This window comes from Vombatus ursinus, unplaced genomic scaffold (assembly GCF_900497805.2).
Source record: "Vombatus ursinus unplaced genomic scaffold, bare-nosed wombat genome assembly UNPS02014942.1, whole genome shotgun sequence".
NCBI lineage: Eukaryota > Metazoa > Chordata > Mammalia > Diprotodontia > Vombatidae > Vombatus > Vombatus ursinus.
The window spans coordinates 8,779,481-8,804,324 of record NW_020954720.1 but is presented as its reverse complement, the minus strand read 5'-3'; the positions used below and the strand labels follow the sequence as shown (position 1 = coordinate 8,804,324).

At 37.3% G+C, this 24,844-nt stretch overlaps 1 protein-coding gene across 1 annotated transcript in view; it reads right to left on the bottom strand.

Moving 5' to 3' along the window:
- The window catches only part of KLF12 (Kruppel like factor 12), a 290,638-nt gene that overhangs the window by 155,064 nt on the left and 110,730 nt on the right, over nucleotides 1–24,844 (bottom strand). The gene's annotated exons all lie outside the window — the stretch shown is intronic.

Sequence of the window (24,844 nt, the reverse complement as noted above, 5' to 3'; positions counted from 1 at the left end):
TAATAACAGGAACTACCTTACAGGGTTGAGGTAAGGAACAAATAAGATAACATGTGTGCAGTACTTTATAAAGCTTAAAGTGCTAGGCACTGTGCTAAATATTTTACAAATATTATCTAATTATATAAGTGCTTTTTGTTATTGTTGTTCAGTTATTTCAGTCATGTCTGACTCTTTGTGACCTTTTTGGGGGCTTTTCTTGGCAAAGACACTGGAATGGTTTGCCATTTCCTTTCCAACTTCAGGCCTGGCCCTCTATCCACTGAGTCACCTAAGTTCAAATCTGTCCTCAGACACTTACCAGCTATGTGACCCTGAGCAAGTCACTTAACCCTGTTTGTCTCAGTTTCTTCATCTGCAAAATGATCTGGTGAAGGAAATGTCGAACCCTTTTAGTATCTTTGCCGAGAAAAGTCCAAATGGAGTCATGAAGAGTTAGACACGAATGAAACAACTGAACAACTTCCTGAATCCAGGCGCTGCGCTCTATTCCCTGTGTCACCTACCCACCCATCTTCTATGTACCTTTGGTCTAATCAAGTTGCTTTCCCCCACAGCGTCACTTCTACAGCACCTTTTCTAAAGCAAAAAATAGGGCTGTGGTTCTAGGTATGATGTCTGTGATGGAGCAAATTGTCATAATGATTGCTACAAGTCTTTTCCATTTTCCTTTTGTCTGTAATCCTTTTATACCAATGGCATGATGTTGCGTGGCTGGCTATCTTCGCCAAACTTTCTTTAAACTGATTTTACCCTCCACTGCTTCATGAGATGATACTGCTTCTTTTATAATCAACCAGCATCTTTCAAAAAGTGATTTTAAAAAAAACTTATAGTTTAACCTAGTGTTGACTTTTGTAGGCCTATCTCTCCTTCTGAAAACTGAATTTTATGTTTGCTGACTAACATGCTTTATGGATCTACAGGTCCCCATGTAGCAGTTATTTTATATTGGTTAAACTTCTGAATGAAATTATTATGGATAGTGTTTATGTCATTCATGTTCTACATTTCCCATTTTTGATTGTCAGCTACTTATTTAAATAGTTCAGGGTTCACTTGTTTCAATTGTATACTATATATTTCCTCATTATTGTTTTTTTCTGATTACTAGAGGAAAGTCTTGAAAGACTGTACTGTTCACCAACTCAGTGAAATAATAACAATGGAAGTTTATTAGGTTTAAAAGACAGAGATTTGTTTCAGTGAGTTTAAAGCAATTAAAATAATTTTACAATTTCCCAAAGGCAATAGAAAACCCACTCTTCTACTCCTGTTCAACTGTGGACCCAACTCACTGCCCATTTGTAGTGTCTGTTATATGTGTATGTGTGTGTAATATCCAAATTTAAATGGCATACTATATATCTATAGAGAATATATAAAGCATATGCATAGACACATGTGTCTATATATTATATACACACATATCATGCATAATATACATGTATGTTATATATGTATCACAAAATATATACACACGTTTGTGTATTTATTATATAAAACATACAAAGCATACATAAACACCATATTATATAAAACATCATAATATAGCGATTACACACATGTATACATCTGTATATATTTTATGATATAGATATGTATGATGTAGCTATGGATATTACATACATATGTATATATGTATTCAGATTTCACGATTTCAATATTTCTAAGAGGGTAATGAAATGAGGACTTAATGACTTAATAATACCTGAGTAGCATATTTCTTCATTTAACACAATGAGGCTTTTTTGTGTGTGTGGGCAAAATAGTATTAAGAGAAGCAACACTACGAGTGCAATGGGCTGCTAAGGAACCTTCCAAATCGGGAAGATTAAACGTGCCACTGTGTCACAATAATTTAGAATAAAAACTTCTTATTTTACATTCTACCGAGCATGATCCACCAGTCGATAATCTAAGTGTCAAGTAAAGTCATCTACACATGAATTAAGAACATCCACAATGAAGGTATTGATAAGGAATATGCAGACTTCTGTACTTAATATTCAACAGCTACCAAACTGTAACCGCTTCATAATTAACTGAAAGATATAGAGAAGATTACATTGTGTTTACTGTTCGTCAATTACTAAAAAACATTTGTTATAGTAGAACAAAAAACGCAACCATGAAGCTCTTTACAACAGGGTGAGTTCTATTCATATGTCAAAATCATTCAAGATTCTCTGGAAGATCTGACATCAGTAATCCTAGTCAATGACCAATACCAAACATCAGTCAAGCAGTAACAAAGGACAATGTATTTTAGCCAAAAGTATTTGCCATAATGATAGCAAAGATTCAGTACAGAGTCCAAGTCTAAGAGGAAATCCCAAGATGAGTGAGGGCCTGTAGATGCTTCAGTTTGAAGAAGACATTGTTCTAATTGCAACAAACTTCAGAATACTGCACAGCTTCCAGTTAACGGATGTGAAATTATTTAAGGAGCTTAGATTCTCTCCACACAGGAGGATAAAGAATGTCTATTGCCCAGATTTCCACAAACATTTGGATGGACACACTAAAGACAGCGATTATCTATCTATCTATCTATCTATACACACACAGATATACCTATGTATGTAGGAATGTATACATGTATGTACCCATCTTGTTTAGTCCTAAGATTCTACCAGTATTGCTCTATGGCAATAACATTTTACTTCTTATTTGTAGTCAGAAACTCAGTGAATCAATAAGCATTTATTAAGTATGAAAATCTCTGTACTTGGTGGTATAGAAGGACAAACACGGAATGGTCCTTGCCCTCCAGGAGTTTCCTTGGAAAAATAACAAATAAATGAACAACAAACTACACACTAGTCATTCACTGTCTGATACACTTAATAAAACAAAAAAAGTTTCTTGATGTTGCACAAACTTGAATAACCATATCATATTAAATTCTAATAATATGATAGAGCACTGGACCTGGAGTCAGAAAGAACACAGAAAACCTGTGTTCAAATTTGTCCTCAAATACTTATTAGCTGTGTGACCCAGGGCAAATCACTTTACACCTGTTTGTTTCAGTTTCCTTATCGGTAAAATGGGGATAAAATAACACCTATCTCTCAGAGTTGTTGTGGGGATCAAATGAGATAATAATTGTAAAGGGCTTAGCATAGTGCCTGGCACATAATAAGTGTGATGCAAGTGTTAGATATTTTTATTATTAGCTATTATTCACAACATATTTAATGTGAAGAAAAATAAGTGGTTTAAGGAAGATGGCCAAGCCAAAAAGAGAATACTGCAAATGAAAATAAACTCAGTTTATCTTGGTACCATAAAGATAGGTATCTATATCAGGAAAATATTTGGGTCATGATTTAGGGCTAAAGGGTGGGGGAAGAATTTTTTTTCAATTTTATTGCAGAAATTTTCTCATATTACCACTGACTTAGCCAGTATATTTCTTTTTTTTTTTTTTTCTAAGGCTTTCACCGAGTGTAAAGCAGCAAGTTACCATCAAGGATAATTTTCTCTTTGGAATTCATTGTATACTTTTATCACTGAAGTCAAAACCTACGTGAACACGGAAAATCTGCCATATAACCAAGAGATTTAAAAAATAATCTTAATGATAGATAATAACGTATTCTCGATATTTATTGAATCTGAAAAATTTTTTAAATGAAAATAGTAATAATAAATGCTATTTTTCAAAGCAATAATTCCCCTTGTTTTTCATAAAACCAACCACTACTAGAATGTGAATGAATATATTGATAGGCCTACGAGATCTATTAATGGAAGACAGTCAGCTTCAGAACCATGACATGCACTGATTTCTCTCTCTCTCTCTTTTTTTTTTCAGGCAATCAGGGTTAAGTGACATGCCCAGGGTCACACAGCTAGTGAGTGTTATGTGTCTGAGGCCAGTCTTGAACTCAGCTCCTCCTGACTCCAGGGTCGGCGCTCTATCCACTAGGCCACCTAGCTGCCCCTCCTACACTGATATCTAACTAGCATTATCACTAGCATTATCTGGATAAAGGAAGTTCATCTGTGATTCAAGGTAGAAGATATACTTTTGACCTCAGATGACATCTTCCTGCATTTCATAGCTAAGAATGGCAGTTTTCTCTATTTAGAAGTGATTGACAAAAGATATAGCTATAGCAACCATGTCCTGAAATTTCCTAGAAAGTCTTAGTCTTCAGAAAATAAAGTAAGGTTTTAGTGAAATTTGCAAAATGAGGGGCACCCCTAAGGAGGGCTTGTAAGAATGTATTCTCTGGAGGCAACTAGTTGGCTCAATGAAAGCTCTGGGCATGGAGTCAGGAAAACCTGAGGTCAAATCTGACCTCAGACACTTACCAGCTGTGTGACCCTACGCAAGTCACTTCACCTCTGTTCACCTTAATTCACTGGAGAAGGAAATGGTAAACCACTCCAGTGTTTTTGCCAAGAAAAATCCATGGACAGCACTGGCGTGATATGGTCCACAAAGAGCTGGACACAACTGAACAACAACAATAAAAGCATGCATGTGCCTGAAGTCTTATAAATCTAATCCAAAGGGTTTTAACATGAAAAGTCTAAGAAAGAAGAAAAAAATTGCCTCTGTGTGTGGTTTTATATATATGTATATACTTCAAGCTAGATACTACAGAGAATGGTTATAATGTAGAAAGAAGAATAACAAGACACACACCTAGAATTTAAGGGGGAAAAATCAAAGAAAGGATTCAGTAATAAAAGTCACTGCTTCAAAGTCTGCATGTAAATTCACCCAGTTATGGGTGACAAGAAATATAAACTAGATTTTCACATAAGAAAACAAAAACTTTAGCTTCCTAGGAATCACTGAGACTTGGTGAGATGAGATTGTTGAAAGCAATATGGCTCTGGAAGGATATCCATCCTTTTCAAAATGAACATGATAGATAAAACTGCAGACAAATGAGGGGTATTATATATTAGGAAGATATACTCCTGTGAGGAAATCCAGGAGCCATAAGGAGAAAGCATGATGCAGAATAAGTGTGTGAAGAACAAAAGTAACAGAAACAAAAGTGATATTGTTATCCACATTTACTATAGATCACCTGGACAGGAAAATGAAATAAATGGAGAATATACACTGGGGAAAGAGAGTACAAGGCTGGTACAGAGATCTTATACATCGGTGATGAGAGATTTCAATTATCTGTAAATCTGCTAGATCTGTGTCTCTCTCTCTCTCTTTCTGTCTCCGTCTCTGTCTGTCTGTCTCTCTGTCTCTCTCTCTCTTTCTCTCCCCCCAGAATGGTTAATAAATTCTTGGCATATCTTCCTAGTTATTTCATTCTTCAAAAAACTGAGAACTCATCAATGAAGAACAAAGTTGCTAGGGGAGAAAAAAATGGGAAGCTTGAGGGAAATTGATCATAGAATTTATGATAGAGTAGAAGATAAAATTTGGGCATTGTCTGATGTATATCTTAGATTTTGGGGGATATATGCCCATTAGATCGTAAGCTATTTGAAGGCAGTGACTATCATTTGCCTCTTTTTGTATCCCTAGTGCTTACCACAGTGCCTGGCACATAGTAAGAGATTAATAAATGTTTATTGATCGATTAAATTCAGAGAAAAGATAGGAGCCCATAAAATTTAACAGGGCAACAGCTCAGGTGGGAGGAGGATCTCTCAAGAATGACATTCTGAGGATGCAAAGAGAAACAATTCTACTGAGGAAGAAAAGGAGCTGTTTAAATAGACCAATGTGGATGCAAAAGGAACTCACTAACCAACTTGGATATTACAAAGACACATACAGAAGAGGGTAGCAAGGGCAAATAAGAGGATGATAATAGAAATGTGGGACAATTCTAGAAGCATAGTGTCACGAATGCTAAATTTTAGAATATTCTGAAAGAAAACTAAGGACCATAGACCATAAGACTCCACTCTCCCCCATGATCCACATGTACATAAGGGCAAAACACAGAATTAAAGGAGGGATGAGACCAGTATTTGGTGTTATGTGATAATAGAAAAAAGAAAGGAACGCCCAACTTTTATCTTACTTTTGTTTTCTCTGCCAAAGAAAATTATTTTTTGTACTTTAAAAAAAAAACAACAAAATGAGCTAAGAAAAGGTTAATACTCTATATAGCCAAGGAGATAGCAAAAGAATACCTAGTTGCCCTTAATGAGTTTAAGACATTAGGCATGGATGAACTACATTCTCAGGAACTGAATGAGCTGGCATTTGTAACTGCTGAAACACTTTTGGAAAACCATGGAGAAGAGAAGGATCACAGAACTGAAGGACTAATGTTCTGATTTCCATAAAACCTAAGAAAATAAAATGTGCAAATTACAGACTTCAATGCCTGGAAATTTTCTAGAACACAGAAATAAGGGGATGAGTAATGAACACCTAGAAAGGGAAGTAATGTTCCCAAAGCCAGCTAAGTTTCATCAAGAACTGGTCAGGCCAGACTAATATAATTTCCCTTTTTGATAAGGATATTGGACTAGTAGAAAAGGAGAATTCTGTAGATATAGTTTACCTAGATTTTAGCTAACACCTGGCAAAAGTGCTGAATGCTATTACTGTACAAAAAGAGGGAGAAAATGTGAGATAGAGTATAGTACAGTTACAGAGATTTGGAATGCACTGAATTTTTGGCCCAAAGGTTAGCCATTAATGGTTCGTCAATTTGGAAGGACTTCAGCTTAACCACAGGAATCTGTGTTTGTCCCTTCACCATTTAATGTTTTCATGAATGACCTAAAAAAAAAAAAAGTCATGAAAGAAAAGCTTATTAGATTTGCAGATGACATTAGGCTATGAGTAACAGCTAACACTTTTGATGAAAAAGTCAGGATCCAAAGAGAACTTGACAATACTGGTTTGAAGCTAATAAAATGAAATTTAATAGAGATAAGTACAAAGTATTACATTTGGATAAAAAATGACTTCATAAGCATAAGGTAGGAGACGCATGGCTAGACAAGTTTTACTGAGAAGGATTTGAGAGATTTAGCAGACTGGGTCTACACCATAATATTGCAATGAAGAAAGCTAATTCAATTTTGGGCTACATTAAGAGAGACATAATGTCTAAGCCAAGGAATGTTATAGTTTTGTTGTATTTTCTGTGCTAAGGTCACATCTGGAGTTTAGTTCTAGGCACCTATTTTAAGCAAGGATGGTGACAAGATGGAGAGGATGGTCTAAGTATGTTGTCAGACAAAGATTGGTTGAAGGAATTTGGATGTTTAACTTAGTCAAAAAAGAAGCATTGGTGAGGGCTGGTGGGAAAAGAAGAGGGTGATAGTTGTCTTTAAGCATCAGGGTTGTTATATGGATAAGGGATTAGACTTGTTACGTTCAGTCCCAGAAGGCAGAATTACAGTTATCCCTTCCACATCATGACTTTCCCCATTGTGGTTTTGATATATCATGGGTCAACATAAGAAATTAAATGGGAATTTTTGGGGATTTTTTGCAGAAGCTACAGACAACACAAAAAAGCCAACAGATAACACAGAAAAAGTTTAGAAAGTCAGAAATGAATGATATATATACATACATACATACATATTTATATAGTATTGTATAATATCAACATATTTTATCTTTTAATACCATAATAATTCAGATTTTTTCTTGGGTACAAAGGGAGGGCCAAAAAATTTTTATGGGGATTTTTCCAGATCACAGGGGTGCTGCACACACTCCTAAACCTCACAACATGGAAGGGATAATTGTAAAAACAACAGGTAGAAGTTGCCAAAAGGCAAAGCTAGGACTGACGGAAAAATATTTCACAATGAAGAGAGCTATCCCAAAGTTGAATGGGGTTGGAGGCAGTGGTTTCTCCTTCTTTGGAAGTCTTCAAGTAAAGGCTGACCACATTCTTGGTGTGATGCAGAGGTTCTCAGACTTATTTGGCCTACCACCCCCTTTTAAAAAAAAATTACTCAGTGCTTCTCTGGAAATCTACTGTCTTTAACCCTTTAACATTTTGTTTTTTGTTTTTTTTTTAATTTCCATTATTTAAAAAAAAAAACACAGCCCCCGCCCCTTCGATCATTCCAGAGCCCCCCCAGGGGTGGTATCACCCACTTTGGGAACATTCTTGTTCAGGTACAGGTTTGTACTAGATATTCTGTGAGACCTCTTCTCCCTGTGAAATTTAACTAGTATCTTTGGTCATACCTGATTTTTGGTTTGGAAAATGTCACCAAAGGTGTGACGGAATGGAGTGGAGAACAAGTAATTAAACTTATGTTCTCAAGAACTACTAGATTATAAATTCCTTGGGGAAAGGCAGGAATCTTACATTCTTTGTCATTGTATCTCCATGGCATCAAGAATATCCATCTGTAACAATGATTTGTTGAATGTACAGAAGAATAAAGGAACTTTTAAGGATCTTATTCTCCTTGGACCTCATATAACACTTTATTCTTCTCTTTTCCCCAAATCATTCAAATAGCCAGCCTAGTCCTACACCTTTGTGATCACTGGCTGTATATGAGGATTGGCTGAAAAAACCATGGATGTTTAGATGGGAGAAAATAAGACTCCAGAAGAGATATGTTACCTATCCTCAAGTTTTTGAAAAGCTATCACAATGAACAGGGATTGGACTTTATCTTGACCTTAGAAAGGGAAGTAGGAACAAGGAAGTTACAGAGAAGTAGTTTCAAGCTTGGTATTAGGAAAACAAAGTTAACCAAAGGTGGAATGGACTCCTTGGGAGGTTGTGGGGGTCTAGATGACCCCTTCTTGGGTATATTATAGACGGGATTCTTGTTCAGGTATGAATTGGAACACATGGCAATTGAGGTCCTTTCGAATTCTGCAATTCTGATTATAAACAGAGCCTAGCTTTCAGCTTAATGGATTAACTGTTGAGTATCACCATTAGTGAATAAACCAGCTGTGCAACAGATCTAGGAACTCAGGGAGCACAGCAGAGACAGATTAAAGATAGAAACCCGCATTTCTTTCTAAACACAGAAGATCTGGAAATGATTCAAACAAGGCTATTTTGGATATGGTATTGCACTCAGGTTTACTTAATACACCTTTATGATTGGGGAGCTGTGGTGGGAAACCAAATCTTTGCTTTATGGATATAACAAATGGGTCCACTGTGGTAAACATGTCATTTGTTCTTTCTCACAAAGAGATATTCATTGCACAGTGCAAATAAAGTAAAATTTCCCTTCTACTTAAGGTTTGTTAGCTGAAATTTATGCTTTTAAAATGCACCGCAAATACCAAAAAACTGATCTGTACCTTTATCAGCTTTTAAATCAAAACAGCTTGCTATCCAGTAAGGACAGCAGAAGTGGTCGATTTATTTCATAAAACTTTATGTACAAAGCGACAGTATCCATGAACTTAATGGAGAGAATATAGAGTCTGGAGGGGTAATTTTTATTACAATTTATAGTGGGATTGCCCATACTCCACAGTTTTCAAATTTTATTGAGATTTTATGAGAGTATGATGCTGACGCGGTTAACGGTTGTAGGTAGAGCAGGTATAATTCTGGCTCATCATAAATGGGAAATGGAATTGACGTAACTATTATATAACAAATCCAACAGTCTATTAATTGCTGGGGCCCAATCAGAGCCATTATTTATCACAGTTTCACAGGTAAAATATTTCACCTAAGAGTCACAGAATAAATAAACGCTGACTGTAATTTTCTTGCAGCGGTATCTTTTCATTAAGACGGTTTGAAAGCCATAAAAATATTCCTCGCCCTCAGGAATTCAACTCCTGAAACTATTAAGACTTAAATCATATCAAGGATCCGTAATATACTACCAGACATTAGATTTAAATATTAAACACTATGAAATAAAGCAAATTTGGGGCAACAACTGAGGCAGAATATATTCAAGAACACGTAGAAACAGCATATGGCTCAAGAACTATAAAACAGAAATAGGTTTTTTGATGGTGCTGTTGCCACTCAAGGAGTCTGGGAATGGATTTTCTCAGGTTACGGCCTCTGACAGACAGTCCTTTCCTATCCTCCACATCCCTTTTCAGTTGCAGGTCACTGACAGCAATACTGTTTCAGTCCAGGGATGTTGAGTGCAAATAAAACCTACTTTACTAGGGGTGTGAGAATTTATAAGGGGATACACTATATAAATTTAATCAGTTACAGATAAATAGAATAATTACAGACTCCAACTTCATCCAGCTGTGGTGATAGGTCTCCCTTAGAGACTACTTCATTGTAGCAGCCCAAGCCCTACGAATTTCTTCTCATTGTGTGTGTCTTCTATTCTTAATTTCATTCTGCTCCTATAGTGTTTTTCCTATGCTCCTGGCCATGCAAGGTAGCTGAGATACAGTTAAGGAACAGCATCTCAGTTAGGTTCCCTTTAAGACTCTAAGCAATCCAACTTGTACAAAATTCTCTCTCCTTCAATTTAGTAAATATTTATTATGCATCTACCAAGTACAAGTACTTCTCTAGGAGTTACGAAGCCAGCAATAAGGACAAAGTACTTGTCCTCAAAAAATTTATCTCCTGTTTCACATGTTAAGTCTTTGATAAGCTTTTGTTATTGTTGTTCAGTTGTTTTCAGTTGTGTCTAAGGCTGTGTGACCCCATTTAGGGTTTTCTTGGCAAAGATACTGATGTGGTTTGCCATTTCCTTCTCCAGCTCATTTTACAGACGGAAACCAAGGCAAAAAGGTTTAAGTGACTTGCCCAGGGTCACACAGCTAGTAATTGTCTGAGACAAGGTTTGAATTCAGCAAAATAGGTCTTTCTGACTCCAGATACAGCACTCTATCCACTGCGCCACCCAGCTGCTCTACTTTATAAGATGGCCTTAACCTATTTTTTTTAACCTTATTACAAATTACTATTGTTCATGATGTCTAGCTTGTTTTTGACTTACAAGTGAATTTCTATACATATAATTATTTCACATATCTAAGCACAAATAAACTTAAACATATAATTCCCATGAAAGAGATGTCTATGAAAACATATAAAATTGTTGGAAGGTTGGGGTTGTAGAGAGAAAATGGCTTCTTCGTCCTACTACCCACCCTGCTCCCAATCTCAAGTTTGAAAACAGTTTGTACTAGATATGATAGAGTTGAATGTACAATATAATACAGTGAGGGAGGATATATGCAGAGTAACATATAAAAGGCAATTCTTGAAATCAGGAAGACCCAACTCAGACCTATGTGACCACAGGCACAGACAAAACCTCACAGTGCCCAAGGTTACTCTCTAAGAGTACTAAAATTTCCAGCCAGTTGTCAGTCTGCATTATTAGAGAAAGTTTCCACAAAGGCAATCCTCTACATGGATGAAATTCAAGATCCAGAATAAAAAAAAAAAACAAAAACACATTGATTAAGCAGCTCCTCAGTCACAGGGCACTCTAATCTTGTGCTCAGATGCTGATTTTGGAGGAGGAATATGCCATGCTGCAAAAGACCACTTCAATCTTATATTTTCTAGGCTAAACATTCTTGGTTTCTTTACTCAAATAGCATGGTCTTCAATCCCCTCATCACCCTGGATGCCCCTTTTGCAACATGCTTGATTTCATCTTTTTTCCCCCTAAAATGCAGTGCTCAGAACTGAATACAACACTCCAGACACAATCTGGCCAGCACATAGTAGAGTAAGACTATCACCTCCTCTTCACATTCATGAAGTGGCTGGTAATGCAGTATGACCCTGCGTATAAAAAAAGAAGAGATAGTATACCTAAGCCATAAATTTATACATACATACATACATACATACATATATACATACATACACATCTGTGTATATACATATACGTGTGCATGTGTGTGTGTGTGGAAAGAAGAGGAGAGAGGGAGAGAGGGAGAGGGGGAGAGAGAGAGAGAGAGGACCTTATAAATAATCTGGTCCTAACCTCTTGTTTAACAGATGAGGAAATTGAGGGAATTCAAGGATTGTGCAACGCCACATTAAGTAAACGACTCAATGATCAGATTTCAACCCCAAATGGTCTCCTGCACCACACATAAGAATTCACCTATTATAATAACTGAAATTAGCAGCTAAGGATAGAACTCTGTAATTATTTTTAATAATCCTACTATTACTTATTAGGAGACAAACTCTTAACAACTATTAGTTTGATATTATATCTGTTCTCCAAAGAACCCAAAGCAGTTTAAACTAGTTAATCAAATCAAACTGAATCAAAGTACTCATTAACCAAAGAAGGTTGGTAGAGAGAGTTAAGTAAATGCCTAGGATTAGAAACATAAATTTATAGGGGGAAGAGGGCCTATTTTGAAAAAAAAAAAAATCTACTTAAAAGATCCAGTCTCAATGAACATTTCAAAATGAAAATGAATGATTCTGAGAGAATAATTTTTAATCACATGTTCCCCCCTCTTTTTTTGCCCTCGCCAAGTCCTAGAGCAAGAGTAAGCAGTTCAGTTGCCAAATGCTTGCAAAATAAGGCCTCAAGCAATAGCCACATAATCTAAATATCATACCAAAGACATATCAGGAATATACACATTTTAACATAAAAACCAAGAATTTCTCTCCAGGAAATAATAGCACTTGTATAATTGGAGTGAAATTAGAAATACTGTATTCTTTCAAGGCAACATTTGAAGTGAGAAGAGAAAAAAGCCTGTTTAAAAAGAAGTATTCAATAATGAGACAAATTTGTCTTACATTTCAAAATCCAGGGTTTAACATTAAATATCTTAAATGTTACTATAGAAAACTTTGCATGTGTAGTATAAATAAAAATACGTGGAGATGTATGAAGAAATAATGTTAGTGAAATATTACCAGATTTTCACATTTATTTAAACATAAATTAAGACTTCTTACTGAAGGAGTCCTCTCGATTTATAAAAATAAAAAGAGCATACCCAGGCTGTTTTACTCAATGATTCTATAGCAGAACGAAAACACAATCACTTTGTTCAAGTCTGGCTTTAGTTATTTCAGCTAATTGATGGAGTTGTCATTTATTTATTTTTGCTTCCACCATTCACCATCTTTATACTATATGACTCACTCTGCACTAGATGGCTTTTCTTCTTCCCATCCCCTCCTTACTCTCTAATTTTATCCACAAGATGCCAAAACAACTGGTCAGCTCAGTGGGCAAAAAATAGCTAGAACTTCAACTTTTCACATACAAACAATGAGCATTTGGCTGGGTTTTTAACTTTTCAGCTGGCTTCGTTGGCACTGTATTGACGCAGCCTCTGTCTCTCTCCTCGCAGCTTGTTCCTAACACAAGTTATCCACTTGCTTCCTTCGAGGAGCCAATCTGGTTTCTGCCAGAGGAAGCAGAGGGACTGACAGATTGCAGACATTTCAGATAAACAGTAACAAGGACAGAAGAAGCCAATTCTTCGCTGGGGCATGTTCATCCTTGATGATGCTTGTGCACTTCCGGAAGAAACAAATAAGAGACTAAGTTTCCAGTAGAAAAATCTCCATGCTGGGAATAAGATTAGGAAAAGAAAGAGACATGGAAAGCCAAACAAATGAAAAAACAGGTTTCATGAAACTAAATACAAGTCAATTCACTGATAAATCATTTATTGATTTCCTGCTTTGTACAAGTCCAAACTTAATTACCAGATTTTCAGAGATATGGAATACCTGCTCCAATGCACTCAAGGCACTATTACTATCCTTTTTGCTAAGTTTCAGTTTGTAAATTTTATTTTAAATTAGTTAAATTGTAAATTTGTAAAATTTAGAGATGGAGTCTGAGCCTGTGATTTCATTGGTATAGGGAACTCAAGGATGAGCAAATTCTACCAATGCAGGTTTGCAACTTTTTTTTTTAGGCAATTGGGGTTAAGCGACTTGCCCAGGGTCACACAGCTACTGTCAAGTGTTTAGTCTGAGGCCGGATTTGAACTCAGGTCCTCTTGACTTCAGGGCCGGTGCTCTATCCACTGCGCCACCTAGGTGCCCAAGGTTTGCAACTTCTTTGCAACTTTTAATCTTAGTTGATTATAGCACTGAGAGGTTAAAAGATCTGTCTGGGGTCATAAGGTTGTGACACACATGTGTCAGAGTCAGCACCTGAACACAGGTTTTGTGGCTCTGAGCTGGTTCTATATCTACTATGCCATGCAGTCTCTCCACACTATCCATAAATGATCAATTGTAATTCAATGAAACATTTTTGTTCTGTCAACTTTTAGACTTAAAGACAATGAATGGATGAAAAAGAATTTATTAAACACTCAGCATGCCAAGGACTATGTTAAGCACCGAGATAGAAATATAACAGCAAATTCAGTACTTGCCCTCAAAGAGCTTAACAGGATTGGAGATAACACATATATGAGAGTAAGGCCAGGAAAGGGAGATATTTGGGTTTGGAAAGTTACTGGGACAGAGAATGGAATTCTAGGAGAGTAGAATGACATATTCTTTCCAGGAACAATGTTGATTATGGTTCCAAAACTGGGGAGGAAGTGGGGTGTCAACGGTCAGTCTGGACAGAGAAGTCCAAAGGAGCAAAATGGCAGCTACCTGGGGCCTAGGCCTATATGAATTCGGAAAACTAAGAGAAGGAATCAGAAAACCAAACAAAAAAACCCCAAAACAAAAAAAAACACCCCCAAACCCTTAAACTTTAAACCTTCAAATGGCCACTGGACCTAGTAGTAATTATTAGTAATTAGTAATAGTAAGTAGTAATTAGTAATTTTAGTGCTGATGAAACATAAAACTTCAAAACAACAACAACAACAACAACAACAGAAACAGATCTTAAGTATTTCTATTTTTCATCAGAGAACTGTGTTTTGTGCTTGGAAAAATGTAATCTATAGTCTATAACAATGAACTGAAGGTTAAAAATACCCAAAGCAAAGTTTACTAACTGACTCCACAAGCAAACTAATTGACCTTACACTAGGTCAGCTGCACTGCACTATTCTGGTGGTGTGGACAGATGACACCAGCATTCCAAACGTGTTGCTGGATGGCGGGCTAAATGAGGTCACTCATGTAAGGTGGGGAGAAGAAATACTTCAAGGACAAGCCGATAATCTGAAGCAGCTACAAAAATTGGCCACCGTGGAAAGAACCCGTTGGAAAAGAAGTGGTCCAAGATGGGGCCTCCATGAGAGCAAAAAGTCAGGGTTGACTATAAAGCTTGTAGCCAGGGCTTCTGAGTCCTGAAGGCTCTGTAGTATTCACGGCACTACTGGGGTTGTATGATGTCCACAGTTTTCCTCCACAAACATAAATTATGCAGATGCTAAAAATACACGTGTGGTCTGTTCTTGTGGGCTGCTGAAAAAAGTAATAGCCTGCAGGAGGGAAATGGGGTTTGCTTATTTCAACCATGCCCAAGGCTACATCTCATTTGAAGTAGGAATGGCTGCTATGAAAAATATGGCATATTTCTGGAACATTCCCCACTTTCTTCCTGTGTCTAAATATGAGGGTAGCACTGTTTCAGAAAGGGGTGGCTATAGGTATTTTGGGCACACCCAGTGGCGCACAGTGCCATACGCTGCACTTAATTAAAGCACAGAAAATTTCTTAGCAGTAGAGCAGGACTGCCTTGGTCATCCACTTCTATACTTTTAGAGGTTCATGAACATTCTGGGTGGACACTCTTACCATGGATGTTTTTCCTAAGCTCTTTTTGCTTCACCAGATATATATAGTTTCATGAGTTGATGTGTCCCACCATTCTCCTCTTACAAAACAAAAACAAACAAAAAACACTCCCCAAAGCAATAACAAAACCAACATCCACAATGCAAAAAACCCAAAAATTATCACCAGATGATCAACCGTCTACTGATGAGTTTCTCTGCCCTCACCTACACTAGCCCTAAAATGACTGTCACATATACTGTTTGGCTTTTAAAGCTGTTGATAATAATCTGACTCCTTTCTACCTTTTCGGTCTTCTTTCACTTTACTTCCCTCCCATATACTCTGGAATCCAGTGACATTGGTTTCTTTGCTGTTCCTCATACTCCATACTCCATCTCCTTAGTCCAAGCATTTCACTGGCTGTCCACCATGAGTTTAATTCTCTCTTCATGGCTGCCTCCTGGCATGCATGGTTTCCTTCAGGTCTTAGTTTAAGCCTCACCTTCTCAAGAATGATCCTCATTAGCCTCAGTGCCTTCTCTCTGAGATGATTTTTAATTTATCCTTTATACATCCAGTTCATACATAGTTGTCTGCAGGTTGTCTCATCCATGTGAGCTCCTCTTTCTCTGTATTTCCAGTGCTTAATATAGTGCCCAACATATACTTATCACTTACTAAAAGCTTATCAACATGACTTTTCAGTTTTTCCTGAGAACCTCACAATATGGCTTAAATTATCTCCAATATTTTAAATTCTCAAAACTTACGTATATGTCATATTCACATATAAACACAAAAATTCCTCTCGAAGTCATATATAGAGTTATTTGGGGTTTATATATATTCTCTTGTGTTCTTTTCCTCCAGATTTTATTTCACTGAAGAAAATCCAGAAACTCCGGAAAATCTTTCCACTTGACAACTCATAAAGCTGCCACCAAAACCCTACACTAAGTGCCACATCTCAAAGACACATTTTGTTTAGAAAAAGAAAAAAAAATCACAAGTAACTTGTTTGGAACCCCATGTCCAAGGTACACTAGGCTGAGTATTTTCCCAAGTTACTTATGTCTTTACTCCATAAGACTTTGCATACAAGGGTCCTCTATGTGTAACCATCATGAAAACCTGGTGAACTTTTGGCTGTCCTTAAATGACATCTTTTCTAAGTGGGTATCCTCTCTTCTGTCCTCTACATTATCATCACCTGTTTCTCTCCCCTTGTTAAAACACAAGATCTCAAAGTAGTGTTCTTCTAATAGTTTATTCTGCATTCATATCCAAATTAATAGAAAAGGAAGGTCCTGGTGTCATGTATATAGAGTGATGCATGTAGCCTCCCTTGGGTTCCCCTCTTCAGAGCTGCTCTCCTCCAGAGATTTACCTTATAGTGCCATAGAATTAAAGACAAACATTTGCCTAACTCCAACCTGGTTATCTTTGTAACTGTTAGGATGAAGACTATCTAGCCTTTCCTGTAGTTCCTCATTCTAGTTACCTAGATACGACCAATTTATCACAATTTATCCTGAATTTCTATTTTCAGGAGACACTGAGTCAAATTAGGTAAATAAAACAGTGTTTTACAGAAATTATCTATTCCTTAACATGAAGGTGGCATTCCTTTTACCACTGACCAACTTTCTATGATATCTTTATTTGCATATTATATAAATGAATCAGGATAGGATTTTGACAATCAGCTGATTTACCATTGGCCTAACGGGCATTGCCTCCCTCCAAGTGAGAACCTGGAAAGATCTTAGCTTAAAAGGGCCAAGGTCTCCCACTGTATCCTGGGCCATCTCTAGTTGTCCTGATTGATACCTGGCTACTGGACACAGATGGCTCTGGAGGAGAAAGTGAGGCTGGTGACCTTGCACAGCCAACTCAAATCAAAGTCAATTGCAAGTCATGTCATCATCTCCCTGATGTCACAGTCCTCTTCGAGAACAAAGGACAAACCACACACAACCACACAATACAACCTGTGAGTGTTGCCCTATACGTTGCAAAATGAATAACGGAGTCAAGAAAGAATTTCTAAGCTTTTACATTTTACCATGTGTGATCTGTATAGAGAAGGCAATTAGGTGGTACAGTAGATAAAGTGCTAGGCCTGAAGTCAGGAAAACTCATCTTCATGAGTTCAAATCTGGCCTCAGACACTTACTGGCTATGCAACTCTGGGCAAGTCACTTAATCCTGTTTACCTCAGTTTCCTCATCTATAAAATGAGCTGGAGAAGGATAAGCCAAACCACTCCAGTATATTTGCCAAGAAAACTCCAAATGGGGTCACAAAGAGTCACATATTACTGAAACAACTGAGTAACAACAACAACAAAATGTGTATCTACTCCTTCTCTCCCTTCAGGTTGATTTTCTTCATCAGCTTTTTTCACATCAGCCAATCAAGTGATCAATCAACAAAAGCTTTATATAATTCTATATGTGTATTATTAGAAAACACTGATTAGAAAATTAGATCAGAAAATATTTTACAAGGTGAAAAATGAATTTAAAAACCATTCTCAGACCTAAAGAACTTATACATTACAATGAAAAAAGAATGTTTCTCTATCTTAACCTGTAGCCAAAATACATGTTATAATGCTTTCTTAGGATGCAATAGAACTCTAACTGCCACTTAGCTAATGAAATTAAGTTAAAGTAAACTCAATAAATATTAAAGTAACTAGTCTGTGCAGAAAATCATATTAGCGGAAGAAAAAGACACAAAGTTTAAAGAAGAAATGGCCTTTGACAGTAAGTTGGTCCAGCATTAAAGAAAGGAGATTAGCAGCATGAAAGTGCCTTTGGGGAATTGCAAAACTTCTTTAATATATAATATTATATTACTAATATTATTAATATTATCTTACTAATATTAGTCAAATCAATTCCTAGTCAATGTAAAGATTTACTATTCTTATCATTTTATAGGCTGGAACAGCATGACAAGACTTACTGTTACAAGTTATACTATACCCTAATTTCCAGAATGGTAGCTGGTGAACCTTATAATGATTTCAGGTAAATATTCATGCATATGAGAATATAGCACCAGATTTCCATGTTTGATTATATCTCTGTTAATAATAACTTTAGTATTAGAATAACGTATATCAGGCCTCAGGAACCTGCAGTCTTGAGGCCACATGTGGCCCTCTAGGTCCTCAGGTGCAGCCCTTTGACTGAATCCAAACTTCAGAACAAATCCCTTAATAAAAGGATTTATTCTATAAAGCTTGGACTCAGTCAAAAGGCCTTGCCCGAGGACTTAAAGACCACTCAAGGGGTGGGTTCCCCACCCCTGGTGTATACACACAACCACACGCCCTGTAGTGGCCGCACAGCTCTCGGGCAGGCATATCAAAATCTGTTCTCTGCATGTCAAAATCTACTGTTTTCTGGATTTTCCTGTTGATTCCAACCTGCTCTCACACCAGCAGGTCAAGGGTACCGGATATTACATATAAAAAGGACTTTAAAAGGATTGTGCATAACACATAGTAGCCACTTAATTAATGCTTACTGATGGACTGAACTTGACATTTTATAGCTTCCCTATATCTACACATACAATTTAGGGATACTAGAACAACCACGCCACGAATTTGGTTCAAGAAAGAAACCCAGGAAACATCTGACTCAATCATCACCACCACAAGAGTGGCAAAAGGGATGAAGACCTAAAGACAGCCATTACAGGTACTTACACCATCAGGCTTCCAGCCCATACCAAGGTCTTCCCCTATAACTCAAGTATTTCCTCATCATTACTCAAGAACCATTGACTCTCTCCAAATTCTCTGTTGCCTCTACGTTTCCTCCCCCTCCCTCTTGGGTCAGTCTCTATCCACTCAACCAGTCACACACTAGTAGCTTTTATCCCCTTTGATACCATTAGATTATCTAAAAGAAACTTCTGCCCATTCAGTTGCTCCATACTGCTGATGGTCATACCTATAATCACTTTCATGTTTCAACCCTGTAGCATTCCAATCTTCTGATACACCTTCAGCTTTTCTGACCTGAATCTGCTGCTAAGCTTATTAAAGTTATGCTCCACTCCTTAGAAATCTGACCCAACTTTCACTTTAGGAGATGTTTCAGCTTTTCGAGTAGGGTTTTTTCTTTTTTTATTCGTTTCCTCCTTATTTCTCAATCTTTTTCACTTTAGGCTATGAAAAGCCTTAAATCCTGTAAGGTGTTTGATTCTATTCAATAGCTTTATGATTAAAAAACAAATGCTATTATAGAGACCAAAAAAAAACCCCACAAACCTCAACAAAAAATAACATGTCAAAGTTACTCATTTATGTTCACATACATTGAAAAATGAGAGAATTGGCTGAGACCAAGATCATTCAACAAAAATGTTTTCCTACAAATATGAAATTTGATGACTCACCCTAAAAATTTGTAGAAAAAATTTTTCTCCTACTTGAATGATGGCAGATAACAGTTGTCAATGCTCTTCCTTTTCCCCTTAAAAGTGAATTTTTTTGAAAACTCAATAAAATTACATAAAAGGCACTATAAGAATCTTCTTTACCAGTCAGTATCATATTATAAAAGTGGCATTTCCATTAAATAGCAATACATAAAAATGGCAGTTTATTGTATTCACATGGTTAAGTTATTTATAAAATGCTCTAATGGCAATCAATAAACACTGATTAATATGCACTATGCCATGAACCACATAGGCTATACAAATTCAAACAATGAAACAATCTCTACTACCAATGAGCTTACATTTTAATGAGGTAGACAAGTACATATATAATTAGTTACATACAGAATAAATACAGCATTGCTTACGAGTTAACTTGCAAGGGATGGCACTAGCAGTTGGGGGGAATCAGGGAAGGCTTTACGTAGAAGAAGCTGGTGTTTGAGTTACAGCTCGAAAAAGAGAGCTTCTATAGGTAGAGTTTACGTGCATTGCAGCTATGGGGGATGGCCAGTGCAAAGACAGAGGTACAAGCAATGGAATGTCTTGGGTGAGGAACAGAGAGAAGACACTTTGGCTGGATTGCAATATGTAGGAAGAGGAATAACGTACAGTGAGTTTGGAAAGACAGGTTGGATCTAAGTTGTAAAAGTATTTAAAAGCTAAACAGAGGAGTTTATATTTTATCCTAGAAGCAACAGGAAGCCACTAGGACTTACTGAGTAGAGGAGTGACAGGAAGAGAAAATCACTTTAGCAACTGTGTGGAGGATGACAGTAATAGAGAGAGATTTGAGCAGCAAAAACATTTAGAAGATCCACGGTAGACAAGAGGTGTTCAGGGCCTGAGGGCATTGACTTTGTCAGTAAAAAGAAGGATTCAGGTGCAAGAGATATTGTGGAGGTGGAAGGAGTAAGATTTGGCAACTGCATGGATGTGTGTGTTGAGGGACAGTGAGGAATTTTGAACTTTGGGGACATTATCTTTCCCCTTCCCATCCCCGATTCCTACCTTCCCCACCACTGCAGAGAGCAACACCATTTTCCCAGGCTCTCAGGCTAGCAACAGAGGTGTTATCCTGGACTCCTCACTATCTCTCACCCTACCACGTCCAAACTATTGTCAAGGGTTGTCAATTTTGCCTTTGCAGCATTTATCAACTACATTTCCTTCTCTGAAACTGCCACCTCTCTGGTACAGGCCCTCCTCATTTTCACACCTGGACTACAATCACTACAACAGTCTGCAAGCCCCTCCCAATTCCAATCCATTTTGCAGTTAGCCACCAAAGCAATTTTCCCTAAAGCACAGGTCCAACCATGTCACTGCCCCATTCGATAAATGTCTGTGGCTCCCAATAACCCTTCAGGATCAAAAACAAAATCTTCTGGCATTCAAAGCCCTTCAGAACTGAGTGGTTTCATATCTTTCTAGTATGTACTCTTTGACCCTGTGACACTGGCTGACATGTTCCGTAAACAGGAACTCCATCTTTAGGCTCTTGGCATTTTCTCTGGTTGTCTTCCATGCCTGGAAAGGTCTTCTTTCTCATCTCTGCTTACTGGCTTCCTTTAAGACCTAACTAAAATCCCATCTTCTACAGGAAGCTTTTCTAAAGCCTCTTTAATTCTAGTGCCTTCCCTCTTTTCATTAGCTTATTTGTACATATTTGTTTGCTTCTTGTGTCCTCCACTCAATTGTGAGTTCTGTATCACCAATACTTAGCAAAATGCCTGGCACATAGTAGGCACTTAATAAATGTTTACTGACGCAAGGTGTGGTGTGTCATCAACAGAATTAGGGAAGTTTGGGAAACTGATGAGATTGGGTAAATAGATAACAACTTCTATTTTAGACATACCATGTTGGTGATATTCCTAGAATATCTAGTTTGAAATATCCATTACTCATTGGTGATATGAGACTTAAGTTCAGTGGAGAGACTGAGTTGTATATATAAAGGTGGATCGGTGGATAGAGCACTGGCCCTGGAGTCAGGAGGACCTGACTTCATATCTGGGCCTCAGACACTTGACATTTACTAGCTATGTGACCCTGGGCAAGTAACTTAACCCTACTGCCTAGCCAAAAAAAAAAACAAACCAAAACAAAACACAAAACCCAAACCAAACCAAAACAAAAAATAATAATAACTACACCCTTGGGAGTTAATGAGGCCACCAAGAAAGTGTGTGTAAATAGAGAAGAGGGCCAAGGATAGACACTTGGGGAATAACCACAGTTCGGGAGTATGATATGGATGAAAATGAAATAAAGGAGACTGAGACAGAGCAGAGCAATTAGAGAGGTGGGAGGAGAAGAAATAAGGAGAGCCAGAAAGGATCAAGAATTCAGCAGGATAGGTCAGCAGTGTCTAATGCAGCATACAGGCCAAGAAGAAGGATGATGATGATGAGAAGACTAATATGTTATTTAATTAAAGATGTTAATTTTGGAAAGGGTGGTTTCATTTTAGTGATGGATTTGAAGGTCGAGTTGCAAAGGGTTGAGGAATGAGTGAGAAGAGAAGAAGTAGAGGTAGCAAGTGTATGCATTTTTTTTCAAGAAGTCTGGCTGAGAGAGGGAGGAAATACATAAGATGCTAGTTTGAGGGGAATATAGCATCTAATGAAGACTTTTTTTTTCTTGAAGATGGGAGAGACTTGAGCTTATTGGAAGGCAGCAGGAAAAGAACCAGTAATTAATATTAGAGAGAAGGGGGATGACTGAGGCGGGAATCAGTGGGAGAAGATAGGAGGGGATGGAAGTCAAAGACACACGTCAATAGGGTTTAAGAAGAGTCATCTCTTTTTCAGAGACCCAGGTAAAGAAAGAGATGATGTCAAGAGGCTTGAGGTGGAAAAAAAAGAATTTAATTTTCTCAGCAAATTAAAAGGCAGGTCCCCAGCTAATAGAGAGTGGGGATGGAGGTGTGGGAGGCTTGAGAAGAGAAAAGAAGGTTTGGATTGTTTCTTTGGGAAATGAGAAAGGGAATCAACTATAGAGGAATAAAAGGATGATACTTAAACTATTGGCTTTAGGGTTTAAGCAATGAAACTTTTCTAAAAAAAAAAAACAGAAATAACAAATCTATCTGTGAATTACTCTTTAAAAGAATAAATCATCTTGTCTTCATGTATTACTATTATCAATAATAAAACTGACCTACTCATTCTAATCAGGAATACAAGCTAGACAAACAGTTTGGCTGTAATGAAATCCATTAAAAAATAACAATTTCTTTTCTTTCTCTCTACTTCTACACTGCAGATACAACAGTGGTGGTTACTGGTCACCGACAATAGCAGCGTAAGATGTGAGTTCTAATATGACAAACTCATACGAGTGAGTCAAAGTGGCTGCATCTTGCCTTTGTAGGCAAAGTCCTCTTAGTGTGATCAATCCAAAGATCTTTCTGATGAAACTGGTATGAGAATTTATTTCAATGTGTACATATTATTTCCCTTGATAGAATGGAAGCTCTTTGGGGGAAAGAAAATTTTGGTTTTGCCATTGCATTCCCAACTCCTAGAATAGCACCCGGCTCTTAGGGAACAAATAAGTGCTTATTGAGGGATTGATGAATTGTTTTCACAAGCTAGGAAGGAACTGGCAATACCTTGGCAGCTCGGTAGTTGTGGTTCAGTTGTTTTCAGTCCAACTCTTCGTGACCCCATTTGGGGTTTTCTTGGCAAAGATACTGGAATAGTTTGCCATTTCATTCCCCAGTTCATTTGACAGATGAGGAAACTAAAGTAAACAGGGTTATGTGACTTGCCCAGGGTCACGCAGCTAATAAGTGTCTGAGGCCAGATTTATACTCAAGTCTTCCTGACTCCAGGCCCAGAACTCTATCCACTGTGCTATCTAGCTGCCCTTAAAAGGTATACTAAAAGATCTTAAGTCACCATGTGCTTACATATACTCTGACAAAAATGAGCCTATGAAAATGGCCATGGTCTATTTCTGCTGAAAGCTGGCTTATATGATTTCACACACAGATTCCAGTACAAAAAGGAGGAGAAGAAGGGAAATCATGAAGCCATTACTGTATAGCAACCTGGCAAAAAAAATAATAAAATGAAATAAAAAATAGAAAATTACCTCAAGACTAAGAAAGGATAAAAAGCCAAAGGAACATCTTCAAAAACTGCTGAATAATTACCAAGGTCTTCATTAAGCAACTGGGGCTCATCAGGGTATTACATATGTAGTCGTCAACTGTCTTCCTTACCCCTTATCCCTAAAGGATTCTGACTGCATCTTAAAATGCTCCCACCCAACTGAGGCATCACCTCATTTAGAGGAAAGTGGAGGTGGAAGGAGCGAGCCAAAACTATGTGTTATTTTTATAGCCAAACATTCAACTGTTGGATGTGTTATTTCACTGACATGTTAACAACCTACAAGTGACTCCAAGTTGCACAACTGCAATAACTACCAAAGCCCACACACTGCAGTCCCACGGCACTTTACCTGTCATCTAAAAAAAAAATGTTTCAGGATGAACAACTAGAAGAAACACTGATTTATAAGGGAAAATCTTCATGATGACTAATTTCAACAAGAAGGTATTTATATCTGCATGCTTCACCAATAAATGAACCAACCGTACCTTCTCCATCCACTGCTTACAAAGGTAAGTATCACAGCAGATATTAATTAATGTCTTATGTGCTAAAATTTAAAATGTCTGGATTCTACAGTAAAAATATACACTCATTACTTTCAGTCAAAATTGGAATGTTATGTATGTATGTATGTATGTATGTATGTGTGTGTGTATA